Source organism: Sceloporus undulatus, chromosome 6 (assembly GCF_019175285.1).
Source record: "Sceloporus undulatus isolate JIND9_A2432 ecotype Alabama chromosome 6, SceUnd_v1.1, whole genome shotgun sequence".
Lineage (NCBI taxonomy): Eukaryota > Metazoa > Chordata > Lepidosauria > Squamata > Phrynosomatidae > Sceloporus > Sceloporus undulatus.
Window position 1 is genome coordinate 62,296,457 of NC_056527.1, and position 20,992 is coordinate 62,317,448.

The window sequence follows — 20,992 nt, forward strand, 5'->3', positions numbered from 1 at the left end:
GTATGCAGCAACACCCACAAGCAATGTTTTAGAACATCTGAATTAATAACTTAAATTGGATGAGTTCACATCCATGCAGGGCCCCCACACATGGCGGGAAGGTTATATTTACTAGGCTTAAGAAATCTAGTGAGCCAGCATGGCATAGACGTTTGAGTGCTAGACTACGCTTCTGGCGTCCAGGCCTTGATTCCCTGCTTGGCCATGAAACCCACTGGGTGAACTTGGACAAGTCACATGCTCTCAGCCTCAGGGGAAGGCAGAGGCAAACCTTCTCTGAACAAATTGTGCCAAGGACACCCGATGATAGGTTTGTCTTAGGGTCACCATATGTCAAAATTGACTTGAAGGCACATAACAACAACAAGAAGTTTTAATCTTATGTGATTCTTAAATTTTGTAAATGGTATCTCCTTTTATTGGTCTATGACTGTAAATAAATTTCCTTCTCCAACATCCCCCTAGGTCTACAATTCCCATTATTACAAAGGATAAAATGGTGAAAAATTATAGACCATGATATGCAGAAACCTATTTCCTTGTATCTTTGTTTCTATACTGGCCATATCTTGTGAGATTTTCTGGAGCCAATAAGAACCAGCCTTAGCGCAATCTCAAGCAACATTTTGGGCTTCTTGGCATCATGGCTGAGCGTCAACTTAAGACCTTTCATTACAACAGAGTGTGCCTTTGTGCAATGATACTAGGACTGTGGAAGATGGGTGGTGGTTGGTTGGTTTTCTTCTTTTTGACATGGTCTATCACATGAAGAACTACAAAGTTCAGAGGTTGGTGAGTGTAGGAAAAAAGGAGAGATACACTGTGAGAAGGAAAAAGCAAAGCACCATCAGCCAGAGGGAAAAGGAGCTGCAATTTCTTCTGCAGGCCTTTGAATAAGTGTCTTGTGATAGGACTTTATCACACTTGAAAAACACCATAAAAGTTGGAAAACAGAACCTTTGATGATACCTATCACATGATGCTATTTCAGCCTCATCACTGCCTTGTCCTCAAAGCTTTTTTACACCGCATCTTGCTGTTGACAGGGAAAACTCATCAATAATCTCCCAATTGTGCTTGTATAGTATTAATCGAAAGATGCAACAAGTTACTCCTATGACCGTTTTGGGACAGGGCAGTGACATGGTTTCAGTGTCCCCTCTCCTCTCCCCCTTGCTATTTCAAAACAGCCTGTTTGTTGTTGTTGTTTTACTTTCTTTTGTTTTATTTAAATCTCAAAATGTTCAATCTCATTAGCATAACTCCAGAATTGCTAATCTTGAAAAGCACACTGGGTAGAACATAGGGCAAGAAAGTAAGTTTAAGGAAGGGGATGGAAGAGAGAATGTGGGACCAGCAACAGTCTGGGCGTGCCATTGAAGAGACGTACCATAGGGAGTTGTGTATGTATGCATTTCCAGTATGCATATATACTGATATATAGGCATTTCCTTTCATTAATGCAATTGCAGTGAGAATGGGTGTTGTGTAATAAAGTCCATAGTAAAAGTTTCCATATAATTTTGGATGGGGACATCTGCACGTTAGAGTGCAGATACAAAGCAACCACTGGCATTTGTTTTACATTCTATTGAGTCCTAAAATATGTGATACCAGAGCCTGGATAATTCAGAGAAACTTCCAAAAGTCTACTTGACATGCATCAAACAGACCTTTTTGAGAATTTCTTTTAAAAAATGTTGCAGCTGATAAAAAGTTGAGTCTGCTTTTGGAAATGAATATGAACTACCCCCACTGATATTAAATGAGATTAACAAGAAATAACTGATCTTCAGTGGAGTGGACATGGCCGTTTTGATCTTTCGCACACTGCCAATGATTGTGGCAGAAGCTGAAAGATGTTTCAGCAAGACAGTACTCCATCAAAAATGTATGTTTTTCACAATGAGACAAAAATCATTAAACAGTGGTTGACATGTTGTATACTGAATGTCAAGCAGCAAGAAAAATAGAGTTTGCCATACACAATTCTCTTAAGAATATGTTTTCTTCTTCAGTATATAGAGCCCATATGATATAGTAATATATGATACTTTCTTTTGGGGTGTATGAATTGAAAAATACATTAATGCTGCTTTTCATTTTAAATAGGCCCAAATTATTTACAATAAAAATAAGAGAGAACAAAACAAGTTTCTGAAAATAAGAAAAACGTAAAACAATAAAATGTTTCATTAAAAGTAATTCCTTTGAAACTAGAGATTACTGACAATCTCAGTAATCGGAGAACTAATCAGAAAAAGACTTAGACAAATGCAGTCATTAGACTGAAAATACTTCATACTGGGAGCCTGCCCGCTCTCAATGATAAAACGGACAGTTGATGCTGCAACTCAGAAAGACACATAAAACTGAAATTAATTGAAATTAAAATGTGATCTTGACTCTCACTATTTTTTATTATAGATTCTTTCCCGCGCTTCATTGAGTTCAAGGGGCAATGGATGAATATCAGCAAATTTGAAAAAACTGATGAAACTGCAAAGACTGAAATATGAATTAGCATGCAGTCAAAAACTATGTGCAACACTTTGCCATGTGGCTGATTGAACAACTTGCCTGTATTGATCTCTGAAGATAATCACCGCACAACCACTTGGTACAATACAAGCGTACATGTAGCCAGTCTCCCCACTTATTGCTCCATGTGATCAATAGGTCACATTGTTGGGAAGGTATTATACAAGCTTGATCTTCTGTCATTCATATCAGATTTAAGGGGGAAATTACTTCCCTGAAAAGGTTTGCCAAAGCAAAATTTCAAATATGAGCTCATGTTGTATAGTAACTAAGGACATGAGCTAAGCTAGGAGCTGGGAAGTCCCTGATTCACATTTTACTCCAGCTATGGACTCACTGGGGATGGAGACAGCACAGTTTTTCTCTTGACTCCCAGAGAACTGTGGAAGATTTAAAATGGGTTATTTCTGCTTCACCTTTGATCTGCCTCTGATGACACAATGAGCTCTAACTTGCAAGAAAATAACCACTGGCCAGTAGTTCTCTTGTGTGAAGAGCGTGTCACAGACAGACATCAGGAGCTGGCATTATGCACTGCCTGCCAAAACCCATGGCTCAAACAGAGGGTGCTGTATTACCATCTGGAGTTCTTTGGTCCCTCTGCTGCTCTTCCTTTTGAGGAGCTCTTCTCTCTGAGGTCCAAAACACACTGCAGAAATAATCCAGTTTGAGAATGCTTTAACTGTCCTGGCTCAATGCTAGGGAATTTTGGAAATTTTAGGAAAGTAGCTCATGGTGTCATCCAAAATAATTAGCAACTAGTTCCTATTCATGGCTCACTCCCATGACACTGGAGGATCCAGTCCTTCCCTCCCCTGACACTCTCACTTCTCTGTCCCCCTTATCCATTCCAGTCTTCCCTTTGCTCTCCTGACTCCACTTTTGATCTTCCCAACCTCCACATCTTTTAACATTTTTAACAACTAGTTCTGACAAACAGGTGAGAATCAGCTGAATGGAAGTAGCTCCTACTCTGCTAAAGGTTTGTGTGAATGACTAGCACCCCGCTCTTAAACTGGCTTCTTTTCTTCTTTTATTTATTTTTCCTTTTACTTTTTGCCTTTTGATCAAGGTGCTCAAAGTGGCATGCATGGCTCTCTGTCTCCCTTTTGCTCTTACTATAGTCATTTCAGGTAGCTTAGCCTGAGAAGCAAGAGACTGGCTCAGTGTTAACCACAGAACCGCATGGTTGAGTGGGATTTTGAAGCTGAGTCTCCTTACTTTTGACCAGTGTTGTAATCACTAATCCACACTCGCTGTTAAGTGTGTATAGTGTGTGGCTGTTAGTTGCATTAAACTCTATGGACTTAGGCACATTTAACTAGATGTAGGAGGACCTCATTCTGAGTAGCAACCAATACTCCAAAAAGAAACATTTGGATTGCAGCCCCTTGAATCCATCAACAAGCATGGCCACTCTGGGGCACTGTAATCCAAAAAGTAAGTTTGCCAAGCTCTGGTAGCAGTGCATAATATAGAAGCAAGAAGTAGTATCCAGCAGATACATGGTTTAAACCAAAACAGAATGAGTGATGGTAATTTCACAGATGCAAGCAATTCATTAACAGGAAAAAGGAGCAGCTCACCTAATAGAAAGTGACTTGAGGACTGTTTGATGCAAATGGCCACTTGCAGCTGTCACCCCCTGAGGATGTCACTTCAAGGCAAGGCACTGTCAGATGGAAAAATCAAACTGCATATTAATTTGATAGTTGCTGATAGTGCAGCTTTGTTGGTCAGTATTTTCTAGCTGTGCCATGTGCACTGTGATCTGCTGCCACTAAGTGTGACTCTACGTGATAACAAGAGAAGCACATGCATGCAATTAAAACACATCTGTCAGTGGCCATATAGGAGTCTCTGCTGAGGACCTGAGTTAAATCTCTAACAATTAACCCTGAATCTCAGGTGAGGAAAACATCCCCCAAACACAGAATAAAGATCAATAGGAAACTATGCACCAATACAACTGTTATATTTCCATGCCACATTTGTATGCTATAAAGATTATAATAATGGATGGTAACACACCTGTTTCAACGTCCTTTTTTCCAACAGTTCTGAAACATCTCCCATTGCCTTATCAAATCATATAGCCCAGACAAATACATTATGATGCCATCATGACCAGTTATTTGAATGTGTACACAGTTTTACACACAACTTGGGAACTGTTTTGTTAATTACAACTCCCAGAATCCCCTACCCATAGTTGTGGGAGCTGCCATTTAAAAAAAAGTTTCCAGTCTCAGGCTTTATATCTGGGATTTTTATAATTTTGCTTTTCTGGTGGAAGACAAAACAGTGAAAAGAATTTTGAACAATTCAGGTTTCAGTCTGGAAACCATTGTTCAGCTGGCCTGATCACCACATATCTTGAGTCTCTAAAACCATGACATATCACGAATTTTTGTGAGGCCAGAGAATACATTATATCAACCTGCTGTTCCCCGAGGCATCAAAGACATTGGCCATGGTGGTAGGAGGAGGATGGGAGTTTCTGCTTCAGCACATTTGAAGAGCAGGAGGTTAGGAAAGGTTGTATGATAGAATAATAGAGTTGGAAGAGACCACAAGGGCCATCCAGTCCAATCCCATTCTGCCATGCAGGAACTCTCAATCAAAGCATCCCTGGCAGGATGGCCACCCAGCCTCTGTTTCAAGACCTCCAATGGAGACTCCACCACGCTTTGAGGGAGTGTGTCCCATTGTCGAAAAACTCTTACTGTCAAGAAATTCCTCCTAATGTTGAGATGGAGGGCAAAGTGTAGCCATTTTTTTCCTGAGCATGGGGATACTCAGGCCTCACCCGCCTCTTGTTGTTGTGTACCTTCAAGTGGATTCTGACATATGGCAAACCTAAGGTGAAACTATAATGGGTCTTTCTTGACAAGATTTGTTCAGAGGGGGTTGGCCTTTGTCTTCCACTGAAGCTGAGAAAGGGTGCTTTTCCTAACATCACTCAGTGTGTTTCCATAGCCAAGGGGGGATGTGAACCCTGGTCTCCAGAGTTGTAGTCTAATTCTCAAATCACTGCATCACGCTGGCTCTTAGAATATTACTTTTCAGGCATCTCACATGCACTTGCAAAGGACTGACCCACAGGATGAGAAACTAGGCTATATGTGTAAATCATGGCCATCCTTCTGTTGAATAGTGCCAAGAAACTTCCTTAAGGGAAGAGTAAGGCAAGTTCATACAGAAAATGGTAAATCTTTATATTACATGACATTAATTACACTTTTACTGCTTGCTAACTCTGTTAGGGTTTCTGTTCAGCTACGGAATACACTACTTACTCAGTGCCCTCTTCAATCAAGAAGCAGCTTGCTGAAGGTCCAAGGCCCAACATTAGTTTTATTGCACTTTCTGTCACAGTTCATAAAGAATACTTAATAGAGCCACTCTTCAGTAAATCTATGTTATCAGAACAAGAGCAAAACATTTGTATTCTTGAGCATTTTAAATACTGTTTTTGAAAATGGCCCAAATGGTTATTTTTGTCTCTAACACTAGCATAAGAAACAAGTGTTTTATGTTGATACAGGCATCTTGATATAGGCCTACGTACACTAAAAACAAAATCTTGAAGAACCACAGCGATGTCTCCTAAGCACAACATTTCCAGACTGCCTCATTTGTTTGCTGTGTACCTTATCTATTCATCAAAGCAGTAGTACAGTACTGTTTGTACTATTTGACAGGTAATAAACCTTGATGCTTAATCACATCTTTATTTATCTCCTCATTACATAATGAAACAGTGGGAATCATTTAAAAAAACATTTCTAGTCCTCAAAGTAATACTAATACATTTTGAAATTCTAGAAGCAGAAGATAAAAGTTACCTGTCTGAACCATGCAGTTTCACCCTTCTAATCCTCTCTTCATGAGCTGAGTCAATTATGAAATCAAAGTTAAGAAAACTAATTATTTACATTGTTTCATTCATATTACTGAATGTATTTTAGATTCAGAAACTTTAAGATGCTTCATAGTCTGAGATTGTAAATTTAAATATGGTTACCCACTCCAGCTGGAAGAGCTAACCTAGAATTTTATCGCATTGGCCTGGAACGGGCCTGTAGCGTTCCAAAGTGGAACGTTCTAGCGGTGGGAGGCAGCGGGGAACGCATTTTATCGCACAGCGAGAATGCTGCCGCCGCCGCCACCAAGCATCCCAATCCCGTTCCAGATGTGTTCCCCAGGGGGTAATTTCCAGGAACGCTTGAGAAGCATTCCTGAAAATCACCCCCTCTGGGCCGCATCTAGAACGGGATGGGGACACTCGGCGGTGGTGGCAGCATTCTCGCTGTGTGATAAAATGTATTCCCCATCGCTTCCCATCCCCAGAAAATTCCATTTTGGAACGCTACAGGCCTGTTCCAGGGCCAATGCGATAAAGTTCCTAGTTGTTATAATACAGGAGGCTAAGTGCCCAAATCCTGTGCAGAAACGGGATTTAAATCTTGGAAAATCCCACAAAAGCGGAATCATTCTCAGACACATCGGGGGCGTTGAGCATTAATCCGACATTAACCTGCACAGAAAGTAAAAAGCAGCTGATTGTATCCACTTTCTGTGTGGGTTAACGTTGGATTAATGCTCAGTGCCCCCAACGTCATTTGAAAATGATCCCGCTTTTGTGAGATTTTTCCACTTTCTGTGTGGGATACTCCCTGACGTTGTTTGAAAAAAGATCCCGCTTTTGTGAGATTTTACCAATTTAAATCCTGTTTCTGCATGGGATAAAGTCCAAGTGTTAAACTCCATTGCCTTGGAGTTAGAATTAAGCCATCTAGCAGGCAGCTAAAATGTTGCAGTTTACAGTGTCTGAAGTCTTCTTGAGTCCTGCTTTAATCTTGTTGCTCAAATGCTACATGACTTGTTTGGGCCAATAGTTGAGTTTATGAAATCAAAGCAAAACACTGTACAACACCGGTCAAACTAATGAGCCTACCAAACAGTAAAAGTGTTTCCCAGTGTTAATTAATTTGCCAAAGATCTGCTCATTTTAGATTCATACTAGATACCTCAAGAGCCACAGAGGTTCTATGTCCTCTTAATGATTGCAACAGTCTGCATCAATGGCTGGCAGCTGTGAGAGGAGGAAAGATGCATAGCGTAATGATATTATGTTAATGACTCCTTTTATTACAGGGGAGAAAAAGTAGAAACACACAACAGTGGCAGTTATGTGGCTTTCCTAACACCGAGTTTGACCCTCAAATATAGTATACATTCAGACTGCAGAACAAGAACACAAGGTGACAGAATGTAGCTCACACACAATCTCCATATACTTCAGTCCAGCACTATTTCATATTCACACAACATTCAGTGGCTAGAATGGTCTTAGGTAGCCTCAACTAGAGCGAACCTACTGCATCAACTGTTGGGTGGTGAATCAACACGTAGATGAATCAAACTGATTCAACCAGTTTACTCTAGTTGGGACTAACAAGGGATGTAGGCTTGTTGGGACCAATGTTGCCAACAAGCCTCAAAGATATTCCCCAGAATGTTTTACCAAAATCCAAAATCCCCAGAATTCCCCCAATATTTATTATTATTGCTCAGTCAAAATCCCCAGAAAGAAATTAATTCAATTCCCTGATTCCAGGGAATTCCCCAGAAATTGGCAACACTGGTTGGGACTAGCAATAGGATGTAGGCCACTGACTGCAACATCAAGTGATAACATGCATCAAAGAGTCACCATAGACAAATTCCCACAAATAGAGCTCTCACAGATCAAATCACGGACACAATACTTTTCCACAGGGTCAGTTTTTCATGCACTTAGTTGAGAACCATCTGCTGTTGGGCAATCAAATGAGTCAGTATAAAATGGCACCCAAATCCGTGCAAACCTGACCTTCATTATACCATGTGAAATAGTCTGAAGCGTACAGCATTTTCATCCAGTGTAAAAGTTCAACTAAGTGATTACATTCTCTCAGTTGATCTCCAGTTTCTTAAATTAAATTGTTTAATCAAAGGAAAAAGGAGAAAACTGAGCCAAGAAACAACAAAAAGCCAGTTTGGGCTTTTGAAACTAGAAACCCATGAGACCAAGAGAGTCTAGATCCTACCTTTCACTATATGATCATTATATCTACTGTACCCATTCTTTACTTATACTTTTCCCTTCAGCAAGCAATTTGCAATCTGAAGCATAAGTCAATTGCATTGAAACTGATTGCAGGAAAGGTGGCACCCTTCCTCAGTCCATGTATAAAAGTTAACTGGATAGGCTGTTGAATTTTATGAGACAGTGTTCTCCACTACATCTGGGGTAAAAGGGCTAGCCTAGAGGAAACAGGAAAATCTACAGGATGTGCACAAGTTTGTCTTTCTCCACCTTACAGATACTCCACACCATTTGCCACCTAAGATATCATCTGCCTCACTCTGCCTATTAGTAAGGTTGGCCCTACCTCCTTCTTTCTGTTTAGGACTGCAAAGCAAGATGTGGCAACACCATACTGTCAGTACCTCTCTGTGTGTTTCACTTCATTGACTGCCACTTGTGGGGACAGGGAAACTTAACACATAATGACGTCACATCTCATGTCTTATAGTATTAAAGATGACTGAGGGGCACAAGGAGACAGGATGGGGAGGAGATGCTCTTAAGGAATAGCTACCTGGTTTCCATCACATCTATTTCCAATCTAAGGGCCGAACTAAACATTAACACCACACGAACAGCAGTCTGAATAAGCAAACAGTCATCTAGTAATAGTCGTTTCCATTATGATCAGATATACTGGATTTCTAATAGAAATGCCATCTGCCATGGGAAGGAGGCTGATAAGTATCAAGATGAGAAAAGGCACAGAGGAGAAATATCGTCCTTTCCTCGCAATGGCAGCTGCTCACTTCTGTGTAAGTGGGGTGTGTCATTTCAGAAATAAGATCAGACACTTTGGACAGCTCCTTTAAAGTTGTTGTTATTATTATTATTATTATTATTATTATTATTATTATTATTATTATTATTATTAACCTTTATTTATAAAGTTCATACTAAAATCTAGAACTAGTCCACAACTCAATTAATGTGAAACTGTTTCCTCTTCCACTGAAGTCTTAAGGATAATTTCACCCACAAACCTGCTATTTGCATCAGGAGGATGCCTTTTGATACACCCAGAGGATGTTATTTGCTTTTTGATAGGATATATTTAAAATAACCAGTTTTAATATAACATAGTTTGACCTTTCTGAAACGAAAACAATGCAAGATTTCCAGACCAAAGTGCATAGCGTCTTGTTTTAAGAACAGACTAGATGGATTCATGACACTTTACAGCATTATAACCCAGTGCTAGATGGCCATTTTCATTGAGCAAAAATAAGTAGTGCAAAACAAAATAAAAACCAAAACTCTGGCCAAGTAGCAGCGAATGATGGAAAAAGTATACCTGAATGTTTGTGTGCCATGAAAATAATGTCCCTCCCCCTTCTCCAGCATATGTCATCTTTGTAACATCTTTGACAGGATCGCCAAGGGTCTCTTCTTGGCACTTTGAGGCACTTTTAAGAGAGCTGTGGGAATGGGAAGGTGAAAGAAAAGAGGCAGGGAGAGCGAGGTGTGGGGGGAAGAGAGTTATACTCACAGCTTTTCACAGTCAAAACCAGAACCCCACTGCTGGTAATGTGAGAGTGCTACATGAGGCGCCAAATGGATAAGACTGTAGACAGCGGGGCCAAAGCACTGATCCTTGCCAGCACCTGCAGATAGGAGACAAATAATTGGCACATGTTTAAAAGAGAGAGAGAGAGAAAGAGACTTGTTAGATGTCCGTATTTTCTAACAGCGTCTGGCAGGGGTCCCTGCAAGGAATTTAATCAGCAAGAGTTGTTTAAAATGGGCTTTGAACAACAAGCCCTGCACTGCTAGTAATGAACTTCATATCATCTGCAACTCCTGTTTGCTGACGACATTCAATTTGTTAATTCTGCAGCTGGTGATAGGGGTCAGATAGGAAAGTGACGATTGTTTTTTGACGTTCCAACCCCTGCTCACATCTTCCTAATTAATCCTTTTAGAAGCAACCAGCCGACAGAGAGGTGTGGAGCTGAGGGAGGAGAATGTGAGGGCAAAAGAGGAAAGGAGACAGAGTTGCTAATGCTGCCCTCTGCTTCCTTATCTGAGTGTCTGAAATGCAGGATGGAAGGAAAATGGTGGATAAGGCTACAGCCTGAGCCAGGATATTCACAGAGGCAATAAGGATTTGTTTTGTTTTATGCTGAAGGCACACACATATATGACAATACCACATGCCCATTTTAAAACAAGGTCTATACTGGCACATCTCAGATGGTTTAGGAACAATGACTAATGGGCACAGTAGGACACTGGGATCCTGGGTGCTCTAAGTGTTGGTTGTGGTCATGACATACAAGAAGGCCGTGCCACCATTCAGCAATGAGGCTCATCCGTATTGAATGTAAAATATCAATTTTCATATATTGCAAGATCTACCTTAATTTGTTTTTTAAAACAGAACTCCAAGATCTAACAAATGCACTGAAGCCAGGGGCAAAAGGTATATTCCTAGAATTCTGGAATTCTGTGCCTAGGAATTTGTTTGGATTGATTACACACAATTCCTCCTGGCTATTCCTCACTCCACTCCCCCATTCTTACTTCCTTCATTGCAATAACAGAAGGGTGAGGCCTTTTTGTTGCTGCTATTATTAAACACATAGGAATCCAGAAATCAATTCACTGCAAATTACTCCAAGATCTGCTATGGGTAGATCTGATCTACCCTGCTATCATTAATAAAGGGACATATCAAAATGATCAGTGCAAAAGCAGATTAAAAGTAGAGGCTGCATCTGCACTGTAGAAATCATGCAGTTTTATATTAGCCAGGAAACATCAGATGGCCCAAAACATAACTGATGGCAACTGTTGTGATAGTGGTATATATAAAGAGGATCTAGAAGTTGTTGTTGTTGCTGCTGCTGCTATGTGCCTTCAAGTTGTTTCCAACTATGGCAACCCTAAGATGAACCTATCATTGGATTTTCTTGGCAAGATTTGTCCAGAGGAGGTTTACCACTGCCTTCCCGTGAGAACATGTGATTTGTCCAAGATCACCCAGTGGGTTTCATGGCCAAGCTGGGAATCAAACCCCCGGTCTCCAGAGTTGTAGTCTAACACTTTAACTACTATGCCATGCTGGTTCAGGATCCAGAAGACCAGAAGTTAAACTGTGTCACAATGGAAGAAACAGATAATGCAATTCTAGGTTGCATCAACAGGAGCATAGTATCTAGATCAAGAGAAGTAATTGTACCACACTATTCTGCTAATGGCCAAGCCTCAACTGAAGGTTTGGATTCAGTTCTAGGCACCATAGTTTAAAGGTATCAGCAAGGTGGAACAGGTCTGGTGGCGGGTGATCAATATGGTAAAAAAGTAGAAACTAAATCCCATGAGGATGATTAAGTGAACTGGGTATGTTTAGTCTATCAAAAAGCCTGAAAGGTTATATGATAGCCATCTTCAAATGAACGTAGGTCACATAGAATATGCAGCAAGCTTGTTTTCTGCTTCTATAAATGATGGGATCTGAATCAGTGGTTACAAATTACAAGAAAAGAGATTCTAACAAAATATGAGGAAGACCAAGTCTAGCTCTACTTTACTCAGTGCAGGAGACCAAGTCTAGCTTTACTTTAGGCACCACGGTGCAGCCACCACAGGCAGTTGGTTTTGAGTATTATGAAATGGCAGCTGGTTTTTAATTATTTAATTTGTTATTTTTATCTTTCTTTCTTTCTTTCTTTTACTGCGGCAAAGATTCACTTGTGGGACTCTCTGCCTGAGACACTGTGCATCTTGACTGGAGGGGAAAATGGGAACCCCTTTTTCCTTTTTACCACCTCAGGCAGCAGAATGTCTTGTGTTGGCCCTAAGGGGGCAAAACTATGAGTTTCAAATCTCTCCCTGTCCCAACACACTTCACCACAACAAATGGCTTTCTTAGTAAGTATCTGGAAGAGCATCTTTGCAATTCTTGGTTGCAAGTCTAAACCCTAAGAGACATACGTAGTCTTGAGGAAGATCCATAGCTGCAGCAGCAACAACAAAAATCAATATTTTAGCAACCCAGAGTGGCCATGGTAGAGAATGGAACTTGAAAAGATGAAGAAGGAGACATATTTTAAAATGCCAAAGTGGGGAAGCTCATATGGGAATCATCAAATTGTTGGCTGCATTCAGAGCCAAGGCCAGGAAATTGTGCCCTTCACAGTTCAAATGCCCCAATTCCCTGCCTGGGGGCAGAGGGAGGGAAACTTAAATGTTAGACAGTTTGTGCTACTCAAACAAATCTCTGGAGATCCTGAGATGAAGAGATTTCACCCTATCAACAAATACTTATGACCTTGGATTTGTAAGTGAGGATGCAATTTACTCCTTAGCTAGAAGTAGGTTTCATTGAACTTGATAGGACTTATTTCTGAGTTGATATGCATAGGTTCACACTGTTAGTTTAGTAAAAAGAATGAAAACTTTTGTGGTGCCTTAAATACTTAATATGCACAGTTAGTATAGCATGCTATTCTGATGTATCATAACAGCAAAGGGACTGAAGTACAAATTAAGAAGTCCCCAGGTTCAGTTGGCACATCCTCTGCTGGAAAGAGTGCCCTCAAACAAGCCACTTTCTCTCAGCATGAGTATCTCATGTGCAGTGTAATTGTAAAAATTACAAAACAAAAGGAGAACTTTGAAGTGCCATATATACTCGTGTACAAGTCAACCTCATGTATAAGTCGAGGGAAGGCTTTGGAGCCAAACTCATGAATTTTGATATGATCTGTGGATAAGTTGAGCGTAAAAATTAGGGGCAGTAACAAAGGATATAAAGGACAAAAGGAAAGGAAAACACCCCTCCCTCCTTCTCTGTCTCTGGACCTCTCCCAACTACCTAACACCACTTCCCTGGTGCTGGAGGAGATGCTTTTAACATCTGAATGAAAAAAGAAAGGAAGTAGGGGAAAGTGGGGTCTTCTATGGGTAGAGAGATCCAGAGCTTTCAACATCCAATTGAGAAAGGACTCACCTTTTTAACACACACACACACACACACACTCTGCCTTGGCAGCTCTTTCAGAGATCACTACCAAACCTGGGAGAGTGGGGCATGGAGCAGTGCTTCTTTCAGGACCTTTCTAAGCAGTGATCTAGCTGAGATGTCGCCGCCCAGATGCATCCCACATCGAAGCCTTGTTCAGCCAGCCAATTTTTGAAGTTGGAAACTCCCCCACTTCAAAAAAGTGCTGGCTGAGTGAGGCTTCGGCCTGGGATGCATATGGGTGACAACATCTCGGCTAGATAGGTGGCGATTTAGGTATGAAAACATACAGGGGCATCCTGGATCCAGAATTGAAGCTGGAAGAGGTAAGCCAGCTTATTTGCCTAAGCGATAAGCCCCTTAGAATGGAATGCTGTATTACTAAACATCTGTTGCCTCATGTAGCATAATGTCTTGGTGTGATATTCTCCACTGGGAACAGGACACTAAGGGGCTTGACAGGCTGCCTCTTTCCTAGCCGGTTCAGGGCCACAGCAACATTACACCATGACCCTGATCAGGCCTTTGAAAGGCACAAAAAGGAGCTGCAAAAAGTGGCTCCTTTTGGCACTCTTGAAAGGGATATATGGTGCTCCTTCAACACTGTGTCATCTGGACACAGCACTGGACACTCCACATGCTGCGCGCCATGTAGAGCAGTGCACGGTGGGGGGCAAAATCAGGCATGCATCCTGAGGACGCTACGCCCTGGCTCTGCCCTCATGCTGGCCTTTCAGGCCGGTTTGTATAGGGTCTAAATTTCCCTTATTCCCTAAAGGCCATACTTTAACTCTCTAGGATGTAACTCAGAAATGCTTTATTGACAGTAGAAGAGCACTTCAGCAATTTAGAGCTCTCACTAAGGTCCAAAACACACTGCGGGTTTGAGACCACTTTAACCACCCTGGCATAGTGCTAGGGAACTGAAGTTTTGTGAGAAATTTAGCCTTCTACGTCAGAGAGCTCTGGTGCCACAATAAACTACAATTCCCAGGATTCCCTAGCACTGGGCCAGGGCAGTTAAAGCAGTGTCAAAATGGATTATTTCTGCAGTGTGTTTTGGACCTATGTCACGGGCATAGAAGAATTCTCTTGCTTTCACCAACTGAGGACAAAGGACCTCTGCTGTAGTTCTTCCATCAGAGTTCTACAATTCTTGGGTACTTATATACACCTTCACTTTGCAGTTGATTGCTTAATTAATAACAATAATAATAATAATAATAATAATTTATTTATAGCCCATCCAATCACATACAATCTGGGTGAGTTACAACAATAAAGAAATACAATATAACAATGAATACAATATATTGTATTTCCGCTTGCAAAAGCTGGGAAATTCCTACAGGCCCAGCAAAGCCAGCTCTGGATATTCTCTTCCCCAGGGCTGTAGCTGTAGCCTGTAAAGAAGGTATGATAGAAAACTGGCTGCTACTGCACTCACCTGGCACAGTGAGGAACCCCAAGACTTCTGTGTTGTCCAGTACATCCACCTGTAGCCTGAATAGTTTCTGGCCCTACTGTCACAGTGTGGGTTGCTGGCTCCCCACCTCCAGTTTAAGCCTTCTGGCCAGCTTTTACTGGGCTAGAAGGCTTGTCCATCCACCAGACTTGAGCTCAATCCTGGTGAGACTATCTAGTTTCTTATGCCTTGACTAACCAAGTTTTTTTTCTGGGGGTTGCATATCCAAGCACCCACTTACACTACACAATTATAGTACTATCTTCCAATTTAACTGCCATGGTAACATCCTATAGGATCCCAGAGTCTACAGTTTAAGAAGGGACATTTACAATGCTCAGCCAGAGCATTCTGGTGCTTCACCAAGCTACAAACCCCAGAATTTCATAAGATGCAACCATGGTAGGTAAAATCAAATTATATTACCATGTAGTACGAATGGCCCCCAAGTCCACCAGAAGTAATGTGACATTTCAGCCCTAAATTCAACCCTAAATTCATTTTCATCTAGGAGGATTCTGGTGGGATTACCAGATTGGATCTGGGAGAGAAGGGCTCCAGTAACTTTAATTCTTAATAGATTTTGCAACATAACTACCATAAAGCTTCATCAGTGGTACCAATGGTTCTAATGAGGTATGATAAAGCTTCACCAAGTGAGACAAAGATACCCCCCTCACCTTCCAAACCCAACATTCAGCCACATGTGTCCATCCCAACACTACTATTGCCTTTGTGGTGAAAAGCAAGGGAAGGGTGCAGTTGGCAGTGCCAGTTTAGTTCTTGCTGAATGCAATCTGCAACCCGCCTCGACTAGCAAGGAAATTAACATATTAGGGAGAGATGGGTGCAGCTGAAAGTTAAGGTTTGGAAGGAGAGGGAGGACAGGTACCTTGTCCTGCTGGAAGATCTGTTAAGGATTAAAGTTGCAGCTGCACAGCCCATATCCAATGCAACAACCCATGGTTCTAGGAAGACAAAATACTAAGAGACATGTTTGTGATAAACTGGGAGTGAGTGAGTTTGCTGCAATTTGAGGGTTTGAAGTTACATCATTTAAAAAAAAGAAATAGAGGGTCTTCAGGTTTTTTTTAAAAAAAACAATTAATTAAACCTGTATTCTATAATTTCACAGAAATCTCCATGTAAGGAATATGTGGATCAGCAGCACTCACAGCTTCAGTGGTGAACTATCCTGTGTTGCCCTCAGATCACTTGCTGGAATTTAAAATAACATTTGGACTGACCTTAGAAGTTAAAGGGAATAAGATAGTACTGCAGCCATTGTAAGTTTTATACAAATTACACAACCAAAACATAGGAGTTAGACTGCAAGAAGAGTCCATAATTTTCAGTGGTGCAAGTGCTCCTACCATGATTTTAGCAGTGGGGCCATCCATACAGGATAGATGCCACTAGCTATATTTTCCTAAGTAAGGCTGGATAAAAATCAAATTACTCTCCTTCCGTGCACACGTGTTTCTATCTCCCTAGTTTTCCATTTCATCTTTTAAAAGAAATTCTACAGCATCCACACTGTAAATAAAATGCCATATCTTCCCCCTTCACTCAAAACCCTGTAGTAATCTTATTAATAGAAGGCCTTTATTACTAGTTAATGGAATTCTTTTAAAATGGAACCAAGTTTGAACTAAACTGTTTTTCATTGATCGTATGATGTATAGAGCTCAACCAGTCTATCTACGGTGTAAGCAAATTAAAAGCCTTAAGCCTATATAGCTAGGCCACATAATCTCATGCGGAAAAATCAATGTCTTGGTATCCCCATAGGATGTGGATCCTATTTTTTCTCTTTTTCTGATAAAGGAACACTTTCAATTTCTTTTCAGGAAGAAGCTAATTAGTGATAGAGTTTGGGTTTGCTTTTTGTAAATCATATTTTGGGCTCAAATACATCTCATCTCTCAGGGAAAACACAGACACACTCTTTATAATGGAAAGCTATTCTTCCCAACTGTACCTTGCTTGTTGCTATATACCCAATTAGGTCTACATTTCCTTTTATGGGTACTTTGTGCCCTGTGCATTAAAAAGTGGAGGGTTTAGATAGAACTGGTCAGAAAATTATCGGACGAGTCCAGAGTTAGGCAGAGATTGAAAAAAATCACATTTTTGGACAATTCCCGGAATACCCCAGCCAATATGTTTGCCGTATTCTCATCTCTACATTCAGGCAAATGCAATTGAACTTGCAGCCACAGACTTTGCCAACCATTGTTCATCACAACCACTCTCTAACTCTCCCTTCATTCTCTACAAGGACCCAGTGCCTAAAGTACGTGGACCTTTCCCTTGCACCATAGCAAGATGTCTTGCCCTAGCAAGAGCACAGGAAGTAATGGACATTGACAGCACATGATTGGAGTGTAAAAGAGCCACAACTTTGTTAGTTACAGCTGAAGAGCCTTATCATACCATGGAGCATGAATCTAAGCACTGGGTGAACTGCTTGCCAACCAATAGAAGGCTAGTCTTGCCTAGTAGGTGGAAGCAAAGACCAACAGAAATAGGATCCCACATGGGCAAAAGTCACAGCAGAAAAGAGGTATGATAAATCAGAACCAGAAAAGAGGTGTGATAAGAACATCCTCGTGGGGTATTGTGCCAAGAAGTCATTATCTCTGTTCAATCCACTGCTGATGCATTGGAATTTATGGATATATTGTAATTCGGCTGTTTCTCTTTCCAATCTTCCTTCGTAGGTTTTTTGGCGGGGGAGGTGGGGGGAAGATGTGTGTGTTTTGTTTTGTTCGTGGACCACTGAGCTCAGGGATGGAATGCCCAGAGAGACTGAAGTGTTCTTCAACAAGTTTTTGTGTATTCCATTTTCTAATATCCAATTTATATCCATTTATCCTCTGACACAGAGACTGGCCTGTTTACCCAATGTAGAGTGCTGAAGGGCATTGTTGACAAAGAATGGCATATATCACATTAGAGGATGAGCAAGTGAAAGTGCCTCTAATATTGTAGGTTATGTGATTAGTCCTGTGATGACATTTCCTGAGTAGATGTGTGGGCAAAGTTGACATCTGGATTTGTGGCAAGGTCTTGTATCTGTCGCCCCATCTGTGATGTACATCCTCCTATACGTAGCTGTTTGGGATTGGGAGGCTGCTCATAGGCCTGCCACCAAGAGCCCTTGAGAGGGCAGCATTATTGTCCAAAATAGGTTGTAGTCCAGTGATGACACGTCTGAGTGGTCTCAAATACAATACACTCCTTGCATTTGAAGGAAGTAGACCAGGTCCCACCCCCTGTGCATCTTGGCTCCCCTTCTGAACCCTGAAAAACATGACTGGTCTTGTGGTTAAAAACTGAATGCGTATTCACAAATTTGCGTATTTCACTCAATACCTTTTGTATTATGGTAAGCTGTCTCTACTTTAAAAAAAAGTTTGCATTGAGAGGATCCCAGGGGACATCAGGGTTTGGTATTCAGGTCATCACTTGATGTTTCTCTGAGGAATAAATAAGTATGTGTAAATATAGGACCTGTGTCTATTTACCCTGTAGAAATGTGAAAACATTTGGACATCTGTGCTGAACATGAGTAACAGCAGCATACTATAGCATATTAGACTGAAAGCATCCTTCCCTTACCTAGGGCTCTTCAGATTTTTAGACAACAACTCTCATTGGCTCTGGGCATTATCCATGCTAGCTGAAGAAGATAGGAAATTACAATTTTAAAAATCTGGAAGGCACCAACTTGGAGGAAGCTGTTGTAAGTCCACAGGCATAACTGATACTGTTCTTAATTTTGTGCACTGATTCAACATTGAAGATTCTTTATAAATAATCATTAATAATATGGCGCAGGCAAAGTGATTGCAGTTGTTTAATTTTGTGTATTGCCTATATGTTTCAGACTCTTGAAAATAACTAATCAGAAAATTATGGTTAAATTACTGCAACTTCCGGTGCAAGTCTATGCCTGTTTTCTCAGAAGTAAGCCCAGGTGAATTCAGTAAGGTTTTTCTAAGGAAAATGGGCATAAGCATGCATCCTCAACTATTTATTAGCTATCACACAAGCATAAGGACTGAGTTGCAATATTCTGAACATAAATTGGCCTATAGTTTGTAGGCAAGTTGTTCTCTGACACAGCAGATACATTTATACACACACTTTTGATAAATAAATAGCCTTCATACATCGCTTCTCGGCCTTTTGGCTAAGATCAAGTGTAGTATCATACACATAAAGAGCACATTTCTTAGCTTTGTCATGACAAAACATCAAAACGTTATCATCAGTGTGTGAACATTACAGATCCAGATTTGGTCATACTTAGAGCATACTTAGAGCATGGTGTAGTGGTTTGAGTGTGGGACTATGACTCTGGAGTTCAGTGTTCAGATCCCTGCTCAGCCATGGAAACCCACTCAGCAAGTCACATTCTCTCAGAAGGAAGTAAAGGCAAACCCCCTCTGAACAAATTTTGCCCAGAAAACACCATGATAGGTTCAACCTAAGATATGCAGATGGCGATACTGCTAGCAGAAAACATCACAGACTTGGAACTATCACTAAAAAAAAGTCAAAGGAGAAAGTGCAAAGGCAGGCCTAATGTTAAACATAAAGAAATCAAAACTAATGACCACAGGGGATTTCCATAAATTCAAACCAAATAATGAGAAAATCAAAATAATTAAAGATTTCCCATACCTTGGATCAAACACTGATCAGAATGGAGACTGTGGCCAAGAAATCAGAACAAGATTAGGAATGGGAAGGGCAGCTATGAAAGAACTAGACAAAATCCTAAAGTGTAAAGATATACAGCTGAACACTAAAGTTAGAATTGTTCAAGTCATTGTATTCCCTACTATCATGGGTGGATGTGAGAGCCGGACAGTGAAGAAAGCAGATAGGAAGTAAATTACAGTCGGCCCTTCTTATACACGGATTTTCTATACACGGATTCAAGCATACACGGTTTGAAAATGTTCCAAACAAGTATAAATTTACCTTGATTTTCCATTTTTTATAAGGGATACCATTTTGCTATTTATATTTAATGGGACTTGAGCATACATGGATTTTGTTATACACGGGGTATCTTGGAACCAAACCCCAGCGTATAACAAGGGTCCACTGTAATTCATTTGAGATGTGGTGCTGGAGAAGAGTGCTGAGGATACCATGGACAGCTAAAAAGACAAACAAATGGGTCATACAGCAAATCAAGCTTCAACTCTCCCTAGAAGCCAACTAAGAATATTGTACTTTGGCTACATCATGGGACGGCATGACCCATTAGAAAAGACAATGATGCTGGGAGAGGTGGAGGGAAGTATAAAGAGAGAAAGACCACATGCCAGATGGATAGACTCAATCAAGGAGACCTTGGGCTTGAGCCTGCACGACCTGAGCAGGAAGGAAGGGGATAGGGGGGCTTGGAGAGATCTCATTCATAGAGTCACTGTGAGTCAAGGTTGACTCAAAAGCAGCTAACAACAACAACAGATTAGCCTTAGGGTCACCATACGTTGGAAATGACTAAAAGGCACACAACATAATCTAACCATAGAAATCAATGGGATTCAAACTTTACTAAGATTTCCACGGGTCTGCTCTCAGTGTCCATGTCATTATTTTATTTTATCTTTTATTAAAATATTTATATTCTGCTCTGTATCTAAAGCTGTCTGGACATGTACAATATAATCATTTTCAAATATTTTAGAACAAGAAGAATAATTATAAAAGACTACAAGCTCACTAAAAACTCATGACAGGGGGTTGGACTGGATGGCCCTTGTGGTCTCTTCCAGCTCTATGATTCTATGAAACCATTTAACACTTAGGACAAGACAATTGAAACAAGTTGATTTAAAACAGAAAAACAAGTAGCTGA

The 20,992-nt window shown here is 40.7% G+C and overlaps 1 long non-coding RNA gene and 1 pseudogene across 1 annotated transcript; one reads left to right on the forward strand and one right to left on the reverse strand.

The window, feature by feature from the left end:
* Window positions 1-4,126: 4,126 nt before the first annotated feature.
* Window positions 4,127-10,242, reverse strand: LOC121933057. The gene is made up of 3 exons (XR_006104452.1): window positions 10,167-10,242; window positions 6,390-6,435; window positions 4,127-4,213 (listed from the first exon to the last, which is right to left on the reverse strand). It is a non-coding gene; the product is annotated as an uncharacterized LOC121933057 (long non-coding RNA).
* A 9,044-nt stretch (window positions 10,243-19,286) lies between these two features.
* On the forward strand, window positions 19,287-19,373 carry LOC121935827 (annotated as a pseudogene).
* Window positions 19,374-20,992: the final 1,619 nt, after the last annotated feature.